General features: G+C 29.5%; 1 protein-coding gene across 1 annotated transcript in view; it reads right to left on the bottom strand.

Annotated features, from left to right (window-relative positions):
* Positions 1–17,418, bottom strand: part of LOC129968744 (cytospin-A-like) — a 90,453-nt gene extending 73,035 nt beyond the window's left edge. Inside the window, exon 1 of the mRNA XM_056082948.1 lies at positions 16,468–17,418. The gene's annotated coding sequence lies outside the window, so the exon portion shown is untranslated. The remainder of the gene's footprint in view (positions 1–16,467) is intronic.
* Between the last annotated feature and the right edge of the window lie 440 nt (positions 17,419–17,858).

The raw sequence follows: 17,858 nt of genomic DNA, 5'->3' as shown, positions 1-17,858 counted from the left end.
CCCTTGTGATTACAAAGTACCTCTCTATAGATTAAAAATTGAATCTTCTTTCAATAAGTCAGTAATAGCAGAATAATACCTTTAAAGAAAAGAATCTTAAAATAATTCTTAAATTCTCTCTTATATTTTAATACCTTAAAAAGCTCCCTTACCTAAAAAACATACTCATACTCTAAAAAAAAACTCTGTAAAAATTCATACTCTAAATTTCTACATTCAATTACCCAACGGCGTCTTTTTGTTAGTGTGGTTATGGTTACAATTTCCGTTTTAGAATGATGATTCATATGCTTTTCTATTAGGATGGCTTTAACCACAAGAATTTCTGTCAAAAGAATAGGGGGTTCTTAAAATAGGGGTTTTCTTATAGAACCTCGAATACCTCGCGTTCAAGGTGAAATCATTCACTGCTATTTTTATTTAAAAAAAGATGAAAAATATTTAGCCGTTTTAATTCTTTTGATGTTTTTAATTCATCTTATAATATGTATATAAACCATTCGGAAAAAAATCGATGAAGGATGCATTTTAATTAAAAAGATATTTTTAATAAGCTTAGCTACCAAACAAATAAACATAAAACAAATATAAATTCAGAGAATTATAAACTATTGGGATAACGTTGATATTTTGTCGCGTATAATTGGTCAAGTTCCTATATGTTTTGTTCGACAGCGCTTATAAAATCTGAGCTTCTATTTTAATAGTATTATGTAAAAATACGAGTCTGTCTCTGCTAATGATAATTATCTAATAATATTAAAGATGAATGTGTGGGTGCTTTACGCGCAGGACATTAAAAGTTAGATTAAAAAAAAAACTATCAATCACGGTACGCATATAATTTATAGGTTGTAACTGTGCAACTCGGTGCAATTTTTTGAAACTTTAATTAGAGTTTGGTCGAAATTTTGGAGATTTTACCGCGATAACTTTCGAAAATATTATAGAACAAAAATTATTTTGATTTGATCTTATAATTCAATAAATAGTCTTTTCAATGATACCAATTTTTTAGCCGTACATTTTTTTTTATTGTTGATGTTTAGAATATGAAGATTCGATTTATTTTCCCATATTGAGTGGGTATCAGTAAAAGGTATGCTTTTAATAAAATTTTTGAAATTTAGTTGTTCTTACAATTAAGGCTTCAGAATCAGAAATACTAAAAATCTTTTAATATAATTAAAATATTGTTGCTCTTTTTGGAGATATACGTGAATGTTTAACGATTTAGAAAAAAAATTAAGGAAATGCATAAGACAACGAAAGACTTCTTAAATTGCATGTATCATATATCTATAAAAATTTCAAATTTAAAGATATTTTTCAGTGATATTTAAAACATAGATAGATAAAATATTTAATTGAAATTGTGGAACGAATCAACTAATCTACTGGTCACCGAAAACAATCAGTATATAAATAAACAATAATATCTATATATTAATAAAGTTCATAAAATAAAAAATGGCGTAAAATTAGTAATTAACATTTAGATTAGGCTAAAAATGATCCAAAAAGTGGAAGTTAATTGACAAGTTTATTAAAAAAAGTTGCAATACTCTCCTTATAATGTTTTCTGCTTGAGGTTGCAAAATTTCTAAATCTACCATTAATAAGAATTACAATAAAAAATGAACTTAATCATGACAAACGATAATAAGCTAGAGGAATTTGAAAGTAAGTGAAAATAATATTTACCTAGAAAATATTTTGAAAGATTTTCAATTTCGCTTCCCCCCCCCCTCAAAAAATAATTTCCATTAACTTCAACAGAGTCTAATTACTACTTAAAAAGTAAGCACAAAATAAAGCATCCTACAGAATACCACATGCTTATTACATCTTAATTAAACCACTGGATGGAATCATTTTATTAGTGTAACAGCAGCCCTCTCCGAGAGAAAGAGATTCCTTGTGCATGATCTTCTCAAATGACTTCAACAAGAAAAATCCTCTTCAGCAAAAAACAAAAAACAAAAATCGATAAAACAAAAAGGCGCGTTTTCTCATGTGACGCGCCGTCACACAAGACAATGGATCCGAAAGAAAACTTTATAGGCCTCCGCGAGGCCTGTGCAAATAACATCATTAGCACGCGAAACACTGTCTCATTACTCCGCTGACAGTCGACTCTTGTTAGAACGTCGTAATTTATCTGCACATGTACGTGTGCATCGTATCAAAGGTGGCATTAATAACGGCGGCAGCTTTGGGGAGATGGCTCTAATACTTGGGAAGATGACCATTAAAACTAATTGTGTTGTCATTCTTTAAATTCGTAACAGAAATGGTCAGTTCCGGGCACTTTTATGGTGTTCTGTTCATTCAGGGCCATGAGGAAACTTCTTATTTTAATAAAAGACCAGATGCCTCAAATAGGTTCAACTTAATGAGTGATGAGACGTGACTAGATGCAGCTGGACTTCCACCTACAAGATTAAGCAGCAACTTAAAGTGACCTTTACTTCAAACAACTTTTAAAACTTTAAGCCAATGATTTGCATTTCATTGGTGTAATATTGCATTTTAAAGTAACATCTTTTGATTATAAATTTAAGCAAATAAAGGTTAAATGAAGGCTTAAACATATTAAAGTAAGAGATATAATTAAAAAATTAAAGTCACGTGGTATTTTAGCAATAGTGAAAGAGATAAGTGAATCTCTTTCTGATACAATTGCTTATCCATTGCCATCGTCTCTGGTTTAAACGCGATTCATTTGAGGAAATTCATTAAATATTATTAAAAATTTAAGGTACTTTTTCCTAAACCGTTCAGAGCCAAGTAGTTATCACTGCATTTTTTACATTTAATTTCCGCATTCTCTTAAAATTTAAGAATTAAGAATTATATATATATATATATATATATATATATATATATATATATATATATATATATATATATATATATATATATATAATTCCCATTTGGAATACAACTTAGACAAGACTTTTAGAATTTAACTTTAAGAAGAAATTTAACTTTTAATGTAAATAATAATCTAATGCATTTAAATTTAACTTTTAATGTAGATAATAAAATAATAAAATTAAGAATAATTTCTATTAAAGAAATATTTACATTTCTATTTATATTATATTGATATTCATCTACTTATTAAATTATACATCTGATTTTTTTATAAATAAAAAAAAATTGATAAAATAAAAAGTCTAAAACGTGGAGATTCGTCAAAATATCAAGCTCAAAGTTTTGACGATTACGATACTTTGTATATATTTCGCATACGAGAAAGTAAAAATGAAAGTAAATGAAATTTTTTGAGGGAAAAGTTATATCAATATAAGCAATTTCATCATACTTTGTGAAATTGCGTTGCAATTTTAATTTTCTTGTATCTGTTGAATATTTTATGGGTGCCTTGTATTACAAAAGAAAAAGAATTTTTATTTATGATGTTAAATACAAATTTAGCATTTTAAATGTTTCCCTAATAACATGTTCCTTGATATAAAAATATATATTTTAGTTCTTATCATTCATGTCACATCATGTATTATGAACTGAGTTTCGAAATTTAATATGGGAGACAAATTTCAAAGGGGCTCTGTATATCTTCGATCCGCAGCTCCTCTACCCTTTTGAAGAGAAGATTATCGTCTGCCCGATATTTTTAGAAGAGTGCTCATTAATGCTGGGGCCAGACGACGTGTCTGTCACGAAGTTTAATTGACGATGGGGGCCGGGGAGGGGGAGGGCGACTGCTAGGCAACCATTCGGTGGATCGATGAAGACTCGGTGGTCGAATGGAGGGGTGCCACTCGACTATGGCGCATCGTTTGGGATCGGGCGTGGCAGACGATTATTATTCTCTTCTCTCCTCTTTTCAAAAAGGGGAGAAGCATTCCTAAATTGTTTTGTAAACTCATCCCTCAGAGAATTGACCAGCTATCAAAACGTTTTTCATTTTATCCCACTTTTAAGAGTTCATTCCCCTGGCAAACTTGGGATTTTCAAGATTGGGATTTCAAGCGCACAGCAACTAAACTTAGTTGCTGTACGCTTAGTAACAATATAACAATATTTTAATTTTGTTATTTGGATTTTATGCATTGTTATTTAGATTAAGGGAAAAAAAAACCAAAAAACGGTTTTTAAGATATCGTAAAATTCGAAAAATTTATCTATTTAATGATACCAAATTTACAGACAATTTTGCTTCTTTGCTTTTTCGTATACGTAGAGAAGGTATTGTAATCCTCGAAAAATATGAAATATAAAAATATGAATAAATCGAAAAATGAGAAATATGTTTTTGAACTCCTTGAGTCCGAAAAAAAAAATGCCTATCTGTCTATGAACAAGACAAATAAAAGAAAAAAGGCTTTGAGCTAGACGGATGAAATTCGTCAAATGGTCTTTAGGCTCATTTTGTAGATTTCTATCAAAATTGAGTAAAATCTATTCAAAGGAAGTCTGTCTGTCTGGCTGTTGGAATACAAGTTAACACATTAAAATTTAACATTTTGTAACATGTATAAACATTTTTGATCGGATGGTACATGGCTATGAACTAACCATTCATTGTGAAACAAGTAGTTATTATTTTTAGTTTTCCATATACGTAGTATAGAGAAAATATAGTAATCGTCAAAAAGTTCAAACATTTGACGAATTCGAGATTTTGGCAAATCTCCACTGTTTTGATTTTCCTGAATTCGATAAATATATTTTTAGACAATGTCCGTCTGTATGTCTGTGAAAAAGACTACTCGAAACGATTTGTGGTAAACGGACGAATTTTTTTACATGATCTTTACACCAAATTTGTGGATTTTTATCAAATTTTGAACAAAATCCGTTCAGAGGAAGTTTGCCCGTTTAGTTGTTCGAAGAGAAATTAATACGATAACTACAAAATGAAGAGAGCTGGATGGATAAGATTTGGTACATAGATTTAGCATCTATAGTGTAGACACATATCAAATTTTGTGCCAAATCCAACAAGGAGTTGAATGTCTATACTTCAAAAGCAAATAAATGAGAAAGAAATTCACTCACAGAAAGTTACAGGCGAGTACAGCTGAACACGATAACAACAGAGCTTAAAAACTTGAGAAATAAAATTTAACACACAGATTTAGCATCTAAAGTGTAAATCTGTATAATGTTTTTTGGAATTATATTCTTCAAAGAAATAATCGTCTATCATTCTTAATTTTCGCATGTAACTCAAAAACTCAATGATTTAAATACATGAAATGTGGTATATGGTTTTGTTATTTTGTTGTCAGTCAAATTTTGGCTTTAATCAGTCGATAGAGAGTCACCCAAAATTCATATTCATTTCTTTACTGTATTACAAAACTCTCAAGCATGAAAATCTGAAAATAAAGATCTGAGCACCCGTAACGTTCACGGTCTTGTTCAGGGTCCATACTTTTTATAAAGAGGAAGCGATATAACATCTTTATTATGGTGTCTGAGAGAAAATTTTGAGAAGATCACTCTTGTAAGTTAAGTATAGCCACGATAACGTATTTAACCTTTTTATAGGTATATGTAAAAAACTCAATAATTAAAAACGTTTGTATTTTTTTCCCCACTTGCTATGTGCATGCTAAAGTAATCTATAGAGCTGAGTCTTTATTTTCATAATAAGTTGAGGAAACAGACTTCAGAAAAAGTGTCTTTTCTTACTACCATATTTATTTTCCCAAAATTCTATACAGATCGACCATTTTGCTTAAATGTCGTATACAACATTTCATCCAACTAGCTTGTTGAGTTTTTAAATTATACATACTCTCGAAGAATCTTTGTGGAATTTCGTCAAAAATCAGCGAAACGGAATGTATCGAATATATATAAAACCTTATTTGAATGCATAGTTTTATTTTTGAGTAGTTGTATTCATATATATAAGAAGATCAGATTAAAGGACGCATTCGGGCCGGATTAAAGGGTGCATAAAATTCATCAAACAATATTTTCGAAATCACGACGGCCTAGAATTCAATTAATTCTGATAGCGAATTCTTTAGCGATAATAATAATTTATATTTACTTCGTCTACGGCGAGAGTCAAAATGCTCAGAAATTAATTTCCACCCCAGATTAATCGATCCAACTTTTTCCGAAGTGCAAAGCACAATGTTCTATTCATGATAATTAATATAAATGTCCGTTCCAGATGTTCTTAATATACTTTCCGTTAAGACAGGGCGATTTGGTGAACGCATATGTAACAAGCAAATACTTTCATGAAAATAAATGATATTTCTCGAAAACAATATCAATTTATTTTCAAAAAAAAATAAACTTACAGAAATGAAAAAAAAAATTACACAATAATCGTGTGTTCTTTATTAGTTATTAGTTCTTATTGTTCATATTTTATTAGCAATTACTTTCAGTTATATTTTATGTCATATTTTTATAAAATGTATATTTCACATCTTCGTATCAGTATCTTAATTTTTTTTAATTCAACTCTCATAGTTTTTGAAATATCCATAATGATTATATATATATAAGGTGGTCACTTCAGAAGCATAATAATTAATTTTTAAACTGTTAGTTAAGGGTTCATAATTCCAATCGGAAAAATGCTCTGCATGTGGTAAATAATCATATTTTATATCGTTGAAAAAATTATCAAAGTTTAATATTTTATACGCTCCTCTGATTCTATTAGACATATTTAGTAAAATATTCTTCACCCATTAATATTTCAAACAAGATAAAATGTTCAATTATTTTGCAATTCAGACTTGCCGATTTATGACGTTTAATACATCATTACTTCAAAGGAATTTAGACATTTAAGACGCCTATCCACTAATTAATGATATTTTTTGAAGGCAACCGCTGATCGGCATAAAATAATGAAATTCCAGTTAATTTGAATTTTTTCTTTACGTTTTTAATTTTGTAAGACAATTATACTTTTCTTTTTTTTTTAAAAGGAAGAAGTGGATTGGTTTGAAGTCTCGTTTTTAAAGCTATTTTTTTTAAAGAAAGGGTCTAATCATTTCCAATTGCAGTTATATGACTGGAATGGAATCAAGAAAAGGTATGGCACCTCCCTCTTCAATCTACCAGACAAAATTGAAAGGAGTGCAATTGATCCGAATGGCTTTAACATGCATCAAATTAGTGCATATTAGGGGGGAAATTGGATGTCTAAGCTGTAAACCGTGGAAGTCAAGACTCTGCTAATAAGCTGCTCGAGTCAAAAGAAAAGATAAGAACTTTATAAAAAAATTCTGATAAATATTTCTTGTTACAAGACATGGCATTAAGTCATGATGCATGATACTATACATAATGAGACAGCAAATAATACTAGAAAAAAAAAAGATCGAATAAAGAATTTTTTTCAATGAAAGGCGCTCTAACGTGCAATCCGAGGAATGAGTAGAAGTGCAAGCAATTTCTGACAAAATCAAATAAATAAATAACTCAGAGAAATAATAAGCAACGAAATAAATATTTAAAATCACTGGAGAGGTTCTCTCTTACACACTCCCTAATAAAAATGTTATTCCTCCTCCACCCCCAATATAAAAACTGTGGATCATGGGCAGAGTCTTAAACGTCACGAGTATTCAGATTTTAATTTTCAAATTTCTGCACATGAGCGTTTTGTGCTTCATAGTACAGCAAAGGAAACAACATATGCATTTCTGATTATTTTTTTTCGACTAATTGAAATCAAACTTTGTCACAGAATTAAAATTTCAGTACTAAAATCATATAATAAATTTCATTTACCTAAGTTGCTTCACTTCTGAATTTTCAAGTTTACATGCATATAAAAATGCAGACACTGACAGATGATGAATCCCCTCATATAAGTATATCTCACGGAGTTATTTCCAAATCTACATTTCAGATGCTAAATCTGTGTTAACAAATTTTATCCATCTAGCTCTTCACATTTGCAGTGATTGTGTTTACTTGTACATGGGCAGGAAGACAGATAGACTTCTTCTGAATGGATTTTGTTCAAAATTGGATAGAAATCTAGAAATTTGGTTAAAACCCATATACCAAATTTTATCCATCTAGTTCAAAGCTTTTTTTTAAAGTTATCATGCTCAAAATATAGACAAGTATAATTCCAAAAACATTTCTCGAACTAGGGGGCGTTTGAAATGTGGCGATTTGTCATGATTTCAAGTTTTTTTTTTTTTTTGATAATTACAGCACTTTTTTTTTTTTTTGTATATTTCGAACACGAGAAAGTAGGAAAGTACATGGAGCGTTCAACATTTTTTCTTCTAACTGACTCATTTATATTATACTTATCATATTTCATCCATATAGAAGGAAAAGTTGGAAAGAAAAATTTTTCAGAATGCTAAAATTTTTAAAAAAATTAAATTTATGCGAACGATTTGAGTTTCATTTCAACAATAAAATAGATTGTTGTAAAATACACTTACAATTTTTATTAAAAGTAATTAAAAATGATAGAAAAACGAAAAGAAAAATTTTTTTATGCCCAAGCCGGTGAAACTTCGTTTAATTTTTATCTTATCGAAATTTCAAACAAAAAAAATCGTTCCAAGTGGCATATTTGCACTTTCCAAATTATACATTTCGAAATTTGGTAGCTCTAAGTCAAACGATCTGGGCTGTAGAGTGTCAGTGCACACATTTTCGTCTTTATTATTAGTATAGATAGTGGCAGGGCGCTTAAAGGGTTAAGTTGAATATGGAAACATATTCTTAATTGGAAAAAAAAATTTCAACTTTCAAGCCGATACTGAAAAAAAAAATTAGCTTATAAATAAATGTGATATAGATGTTTACGTCAGGTTTCTCCGCTATACTGAGAGCATGAACCGTAAACAAGAACAGCAGTGCGCGCAATGGGAGCGGAAGTATCTATGCTTCGCAGCAGACGATCATTGAACTTCTTGGTCACTGTCACGGAAAGCGAGTCACACCTGCTGTTCATAGAAAATTAGGGGAGGGGAAAAAAAATAGCGAACTCATTATTCGCTCAGATTCTTGTTGCCATTTAATGGGTTTTTAAAATAAAAAACATTTTCAAAGTAACAATTTTTTTTTTCTCTTTACGATTTGCTTTCAAATGCCACACTTATTACATGTTAGCAGACTGTTTAATTGAATTTTTTTTTGTAAGATTGGAAGATATTGCTAAGCCAGAGATAAACAATTTTTAAACTGATGATTTAGTAAACTAAATATTTATGAATAAAATTTCTTAATCTTTTTTTCACAGCGTATGATCTTCTAAATTTTGAAATAAAAATCATACTTAGGTATAAACCACATAGATATTTTGGAACACCTTTTTTTCCGAACGATTAAAACCGAAATTTGATACAGAATTGCGATTATAGTTACAAAATCGCATACCAAAGTTCATTATTTAAGTTATTGAGTTTCTAAGTGATCGCCTTTACATGTTTTTGAAAATACAGACGAACAGACGGACAACTCATAGGCAAATTTGATCCGAAATTTGATAAAAATTATATATTTTTAATGCTAAGATGTGCACCAAATATTAATCGTGTAGTTAGTTCAGTTTTGTATTTATTGTATTTTGTATTCAGGCAATCGGATAGATAAATTTCCTCTAAATGAATGTGGTTTATAATTGTTATTTTTTTTTAAAAAAAGCTCCATAAACCAAATTTTATCTGTCTAGCTCAAAGCGTTTTTAAGCTATCGAGTTCTCAGGCGAATATAATTCCAAAAATGCGTTTTTTGGGCTCGGTGAGGTCTGCGATATGGTGATTCGACAAAATCTGGAATTCGAATTTTTTGACGATTATAATACTTTCTATGTGTATAATTCATATACGATTAAGTAAAAAGCTATATAAAGTGATAATTCAGACTCAAGTGAAACTATTCATTATAACCTAATCATATAGTCTTGAATATGTTCCTAATGCATTTGAAAATATTTGATTTTTTAAATCAGAATGCAGAAACATAAATACTTTTTTCATGGAGAAATTTTCATTTTTAAAAAAATGAAATAAGCTTTACTTCATATTGTTCTTTCTATAGCCCTATTACATTTCAAATACTACTACATTCACACTGAGAAGGCGGTATTTTGTAATTTCCAATGTACTGTAAAAGGGAGATGCCACGGATATAAAACCATTCACTGGAATAGATTTGAAGAATTAGAAATAGAAAAAAAAAGTGAAAATCAAAAACAACTTCGGAACTTTTCTGAAAGTAGTATAATCGGTAACATTTAAATGATAAATATGTCAATTATTTTTAGTATTATGTGCCTAAACCATAGATAAATAATCGCGTGCCCTAAAACATTCTTAATTTATGTTTCTTCGGTTTTTACATTTTGAGAATTTAACACTAAACATACCATAACCGGTCAAATGACCGATTAAGAACTTTTGCATCGAAAATGCGCATATCATTTTATCGCTTTTGCACATAATAATTATAAGAATTATACACAGTTAATATTCTATCATTTTCTAAAAATTTGTATTTTGTTTATTTTGAGTAAACTTGTATACCGTTATCTACCACAACAGGTCATTTGACCGGGAGAACAATTTATTGCTTTATAAGGTTATCGGATCGGAAATTATGATGTAATGAGTATTCAACGTATTGTATTCTGCAACCTGGGGCCGTCCATATTACAATAAAATTAAATTTGATGTAGACATGACTGATCAAGTGGCAAGGAAATATACCACAAAATCTAAGTCTTGCAGATGTTCTCTCTAAGTGCTTTTCAATATTCTTGATTTAGCTGGGGTAAATGCCTGGATTTTTTACAAGTAAACGACAGACGAAAATATCTGGGGACAAAAGTTTTTACTCTAGTTAGCAGTAGAACTCGCCGCCGATTTTCGAAAAGCCAGTGAACAACCAAAAGAAAAAACAAATACAAAACGATCGATGCCCAGATCTATTACAGGTTCTTATCAACGTAAGACATTTCAAATAGTATATTTTAACGAAAATAAAATCATCAAATTTTGTTCTAAATGTGACTTGTTTGAGGTAAATGTACAATGGAAACACCCTATATATGTAAAAAAATGCGATAAGCAATAAATTAATAATTCTTACTCTTTGTGTTTGTAATGCATAGAAATTGGCAGTACACAATTTTGTTTAATTGTATTGAAATTAATTTCCTTTATAACATTCATATTTCATACATTGAATCAGGAAACATAAAGTCCGGTCATTTGACCGGCTATGGTAGAAATCGGTAGGTATTAAATGTTGGTATGTTTAGTGTTAAAAATGAAATTCGTTCTTGTCGAATTTCACTACGTTCTAAAATAGGAAAAAATTTATATTTATTAATTTTTTTATATTTAAAAATTAAAAACTTATACTTCACAAATTTCTTTAAATATTCGTTATAAAAGCAGTATTCAAGGAAACTTCAAATAAATGCAGCACTGTTGAAATGAAATGAAAATTGGATGAAAGCATTACAAGAAAAAGTGAAAACAAAGTTTTAATGGTAAAATATTTACAAAATCAAGCTTTTTAAAGTTTTTGTTAAATTACTTTTTTTTCTTGAATATAAATTTAAATTTTTCGGTGAAGGAGACAAGTAGTTATTTTCAACTGAGAATTATTTTCTGTATCGAAAATTGTTCTTCATTAATAAAATTTTTAAATGCATCAATATTAGATTGCATAATGTTTTAAGAGACTGGATTATATGGATCAATGATCTTTTATATACATATATTTAGAAAGAGAATTTTTAACACGGAAAAGGAGCGTCATTTTTTCTGAAATTCTGAGAAGTCAAATTTTTACGATACATTATTTTCATAAATTTTGTTTTGTATTAATCAGACTTCACTGTTTCATAACCACCCATATTAGCACATTTTCATTTTATTGATAATAAGAACTGCAGTCAGACATATTTTGATTTCAATTTTTTAAAATGATGGTTTTCTATCTTATAATATCCAGTACGCAATTTTTCAAATGAATTTTACTCCCACGCAACTTTTCCATAAATTTCGAAGCAACTTTGCGAATATTTTAATTAATTTTATTTTTTTAAACAAGGACGTGGTGGCCTGTTGGTAAGGCTTCGCCCTCGGAACCGGAGGGTTTCAAGTTCGAGGCCCGATTTCACCAAAAAATCGACGTGTAAGCGGGTCTGGTGCTCATTAAAACTGTCGGGGCCAAACTACCTCATGCTGGTGCGGTGTGGAAGCCTGGCGTGGTGGTGCTAGCTCAGGTGTCGTCCACGTCATGTCTCCGCGGTTCAAAATTGCGAGGTTCGTTGCAGAAAATAACCCTTCTGTTGCTTTAAAACGAGATGTTAATATAACTATTAAACATTGTTATCGAATTACCTTTTAGATGTTACCTATTACGTAATCTGATAGTTTTTAAGAGTGATATTTTTCTGTGTATGAATTGAATGAAAACTGGATTATCTGATTCAGCAAATCTGTTAATGACTCGAAATTATAGCTGTATTGAAAATGCATAATTCTATTTAAATTGAAACTGACAGGGATGACTGAAATTAAAAACGGAATTTTTAAATGTTCGCTTAGAATAAATTGAATTAATTTTATTTGACGAACGTTTTAATTGAATATCATGAATTGTAAGCATTAGGGGCCATATATGTATACAGAATAATAGCATCAATCGTTTGCAAACATTAAAAAACAAACAATTTATTCAGAAATTTCCAACCAATGGGGAGAAAATTAACAATAAAGGTTACAAAGACGTGAAAAAAGGTTTAAAAAAAGAGATACTTATTTAGATCTACATTCCGTTCATCTTCATGTCTATCTCTTCTAATAATAATAGTGAATATGTATGTGCCTTCCTATTTGTGTGTTTGCGCTTTACAGACCAGACCGTTTGGCTTAGAACTATTAAATTGGCTCATATATACTTTAATGGGTATGAATGTGTAACTCGAAGTGATATTTTTAAAATTTCCATTAAAACTGAAATTAATTCAAAATTAAGGGAAATGTGGATGTTTTTCCTCCATAATTTCTAAAAATATTGTAGTACAAAAATAATTTTTGCATCAATTTAAGATTTAAAAAAAATTATCTTTTCAGTGATACCGTTTTTTATCGTATAATTTTTTTCCCCCTTTCTAATCAGTTTTAAAAAATACTTTAAGCTTATTTCACAATAATGTATTTGATTGTTGAAATTGAGACTCAAACAGTTTTCATTATTGTTATTAATGTTTTTTCGTCGCTTTTTTTCTATTATCGATGATGATGGGATGAAATCAGAGCTTATTTTCCCATAATGAGTAAATTTCTGTTTAAAGCATGCAGTTTCTTTTTTTTTGTTGTTGTTGAATTAGTTAAACTTTATTAAATAATTATCTGAATTAATATGTAAATTATAAAAAATAATTTGTACAATACTTAAAATTTGAAACCAGGACGATTCTACCGTCTATTCTCATATTTTAAATAAAAATCTTTAATTTCACCAAAAAAACTTTTTGTATTACTTCAGCTTGAAGCACTTCTGTTGTTTTTCCAATCAAAGTTTACATTTTAAGTGACATGAAATGAAAGAAGTGCGTTTCCAATGAGCAGAGTGGGGCAAGGCTTTTAAAATAGCACATCCCTATCAAATTTCAAGTTAATTAATACTTTGCTGAAGACGGTATAGAAAGAAAAAGTTACAAAAATATTTAACAATCAATAATTCTAGAGAATCAGCTGGTTGTCACGCGTTGCTAGCAAAACAAACAAAATGTTCTTTAGTTCATATGAAACATCCCAAAAATATTTTGATATTATCACTTTAATAAAACAAAACTCCTCCAAAAGGGGCAAAATTTAACAAAAATCATAGGATGACGTGATTTTAACTATTAATAAAATTTAGGTCCCCAAAACTAGAAGGCCGCGAACTGGAATCTAAAATAACAGTGAAATCATCTTATTCGAGGAAACACCCATTTTGTTGTTACTTATCCTCAAAAACTCCAGCAGGTTGTTGACCGTCAAAAAAAATCTATAATAATAAGATGATCGGATATTATGTCTCCCTTAGAAACTCCGATGCAACCCAGAATGTGATCCGGTGAACCTAACGGTCATAGCATTTTTTACAAGTGGGATGGATTTTTCAACCACATTCACTTAAGGCACTGAAGGTGGCCACTTTTTAGTCTAGTCAGAGCAGTCTGGGAGCCACGGTCACATTTGATTTCCAGCAGAGTGCCAGGGGATGTTCTCAAGTACCATTGATGCGCAGGTGGAATACGCCATATTAAATTGAATTTAGATCTTTCATTTGAGTATAGTTCTTGATAAGTAAGCGAAGAGCCAGTGGCCGTTTCATTCTCACTAACCTCTTAGGCCAATCTATCGACGATCTCATTATCATTAAAGCTTACATCTGATGGGATCCATTGGAGGTGGACGTCGTGGTTCTGAGAGATCTTCCTCGGAAATACCCATAACTACGTTAAGTTATTTATTTCGTGTTAAGCTGTAATGTGGAGGTATATCTTTAGCCATAATATATTAAAACTTGGCGCATTTACTGTGTATCATGTGACGAAGAATCGACTCTATTCGACTCTGTTTCGAATCTCAAGAATCGAACAAGTTTTGAATATATGTTTACAAGCTTGATAATATTTTGGTTTTTAAAGTACTGAAGTGTTAGGCTTTCAGTCTGATGTCAACACGTCATAATATTATTTTTATTTTCCCGAAATTTTTTAATATTTGTATTATATTTTGAGAGGAGTTACATAAATATGCCTTACTATAGCAAAGAGTAATCAACTTTTTTAAAATTTTATACCACATTAATTAGAATAAAAATATCTATGTATCATCATTTTCCAATAAAGAGTCAATGTATCATAAATGCAGTGTTTATAATTAAAGAATAAAACCTCTTAAATTTATATTTATTTATTCTTAAATAAGACCTTTTGAATAATAATAAAATATACATAAACCATATATTAAAGTAAATATTGGGTGATAATAATAGAAAATGGTCGATTTATTATTTATGAGGAACCATTCCATTCTAAGCAGTTTCGATTTTTCAGTTTTATATATACCAATTTCCAGATTTGAAATTTCTACTATGTGCATAATTTATTTCTGATTAATAAATATCATGGTCAAAAATATATTCCCACAAAGATATTATTTGTTGAAAGACATTGAATTGCTGTGACTGAAATATATTTATGCTTTTTAATCAAAAACTGCATGTTATCTCTTTTTTTTAAGAAACTTATTCATGAAATTTCTCTTAGATTCTATATCTAAAAATTGATCTCTTTATTGAATTTAAAAATTATCTAGCATATGGCCAAACTGTCAGTCGTCACAGGAACAAATTTAAGGATAAGGAGAGAGAAAAAAACACACGAGAGAAACACATATATGTTTCTGAATAAAAAATATTAAAATAAATTCATATAAAAGAAACTATGCTTTATATGAATTTAATTTTTTTTTGTTCAAAAATTGTACCACCAAAAAATAATGTAATATAACATTAGAGGTACATATATAACATGCTGAGAACCTCTGTTTCAAGCATATTAATAAAGCTTAAATAAGATTAAAAAAAAAAAGCTGCATAGCACTTCGTGAAATTTAGTTATTTTATTGATTTTTTTTGTTTATTTTACTTTATTATAATAGCTTATATTTTAGCAATTTTTTAAACAATATTTTTACTTATTCTAAAGTAAAATTACTTTAAAGTAAAAGCGTATTTTATTCCTCATTTCAACTATTCTGTATCACAGATAGAAGAGAAATCCATTAATTTTTTTATTTTTAATAACTATTTTTCTGTTTCTTAAATCAATAAAATAAAATTTGGAATAACAAAAAGTTATGTTATAAGACATCTTTTTTTCTGGAATGTAGGTTTCAGAATTTAAGACATGAAAAGCTTTAGTGCTTAGAATAATAATAAAAAACAATTCTCAGTTTTATGGCAGGAAATAATGTTGAAAGTTTTAGTGATAAAAAAAGATACAATTGTAACATAAAATATTCCGCAAAAATTAAGAGCATAAAAAAACCCCCCCATGAAGCTTATCTTTAACTTCTTAGATAATATCAAAGAAAAAAACGAACTCAATAAAAAGGCTTAAAACTGATTTCAAAAATAACTTGACTAAAGTAAGAGATTTCATACAATATCGTGTTCTCGTCGAACCAGCTTATGTAATCAATGAATTTATATTTTCAAAATTATAACATCGACTTTATTCACAAAAATTTCAATTAAAGACGTTAATACAGTACGAATTATGCACATGAATAAAAGGTTTTCTTTTAAGTTACGAATTTCATAAAATTTTGTATCAGACAATAGGGTAGCAATGTATTAGAACGCAACATTGCTATTAACACCGCATTTTAAAACATTTATCAAAAAACAACGCAGAAAGATAAAAGCTATTTTCTATGAATTGACATTGAATTATTTGCTTACCTGATTCCATGTTTATTAACGATCAGGTGCCCTTCACTTCAGCTGCTTTCCACAAATATTAGCAGTTGCGCATATCCCGATCAAGGATACTGACAGTCACAGTTGCCAATAAGCAAAGAGGAAAAAAAAAAGAAAAAAATTGTTCTGCAATTGCTTTCGGAAAGTTACAAACGTGAATTGGCATCAAGGTTATCCAACTTCTTTTTTTTCTATGATGCCGCTTGTCACTTTAGAAGTTTTGGAATACTTTAAATGTCTATTTTCTCATGATAATTTTGTGAATAAAATCTCACAAACCATTTAAATGAGGACGCTTTTCTAAGACATGTTTTTTTTTTCTGCAGTAATCGGGAGGAAAAAGAAATTGAAGTTTGCTTAATGTTATAAGTGAATGAATATAACATAAAATCAATACACGATAAAAAAGATGAAAATGTGAAAATAAGTCTTTTCTTTTCTGAAATGGATTCTAATTGTTTTCGAAAATATGATGATTATGATTTATAATGTCTTTCAAAAAAGATTTTCCAGGACAAAAGTTAATTCTTTTATCCATTTTTTTAATGAATTTATATATTATACAGTCAATTTTTGTTGGTAAATTATCATCGACAATAATTTTGTCAAGGTATTCCAGAAATTGGAAACATTGTTCCGCAAGCAAAATATTAAAAAATATCAATTCTTGATGAAATGATAAATCGTGAAACAAAATTTTCGTAGAATATCTCATAAAACATCAAATTCTACAGATAAAAAAAAATGCAGATAAAAAAAAAAGGAACTTGGGTGAATTTCAAATTCTCTTATCAACAGAAACGTCCCGTTTTTCCACACCTCTCAGCGACAAACAATAAATAATTATCAGTGTTCGTTCAATAGCAGTTTCCTCTCCGCAAGATCGTCTGCTAGCGGCGGCACGGCCAAGCGATCCACCCTCGCAAATCGAAGTGAGCGTATCCTGCAGCACAACAGACGATTTTGAGTGAGGACGGCGCTGTGAGCGCACTCGTCCCGATTCGGATGAGCAAGCCTGTTGCCAAACAGTAGGGGAGAAATAAACATAAAAGAAAATCTAATGAGAATTGCCGCTACAAATAAAGGTTTTAATTCTTTTAACTAGAACACATAAAGCTTTTGTTATTATTTTTTTATTTTACTGTTCTACGAAGTGCAACCATTTGTGGTTAGCATCGCCCAACACACATTTTAACAACGTTTAATGATATCTGACGGTACAAAAGTTGATTTTTTAAACTGTTGTAACACCCCTTTGAAATTGAAATGTAGGCTTTAGTCTTAACTTAAAAGAGACCAAGAAAATTCATATTATATCACCTCGATTCATTTCAGTCTTGAAAAGTTATTAAAAATACAATCAAGAATTAATT

The sequence above is a fragment of the Argiope bruennichi genome, chromosome 5, assembly GCF_947563725.1.
Source record: "Argiope bruennichi chromosome 5, qqArgBrue1.1, whole genome shotgun sequence".
In the NCBI taxonomy this organism is placed as follows: domain Eukaryota; kingdom Metazoa; phylum Arthropoda; class Arachnida; order Araneae; family Araneidae; genus Argiope; species Argiope bruennichi.
The sequence above is the reverse complement of the archived record's forward strand: the minus strand, read 5'-3'. Positions and strand labels throughout refer to the sequence as shown.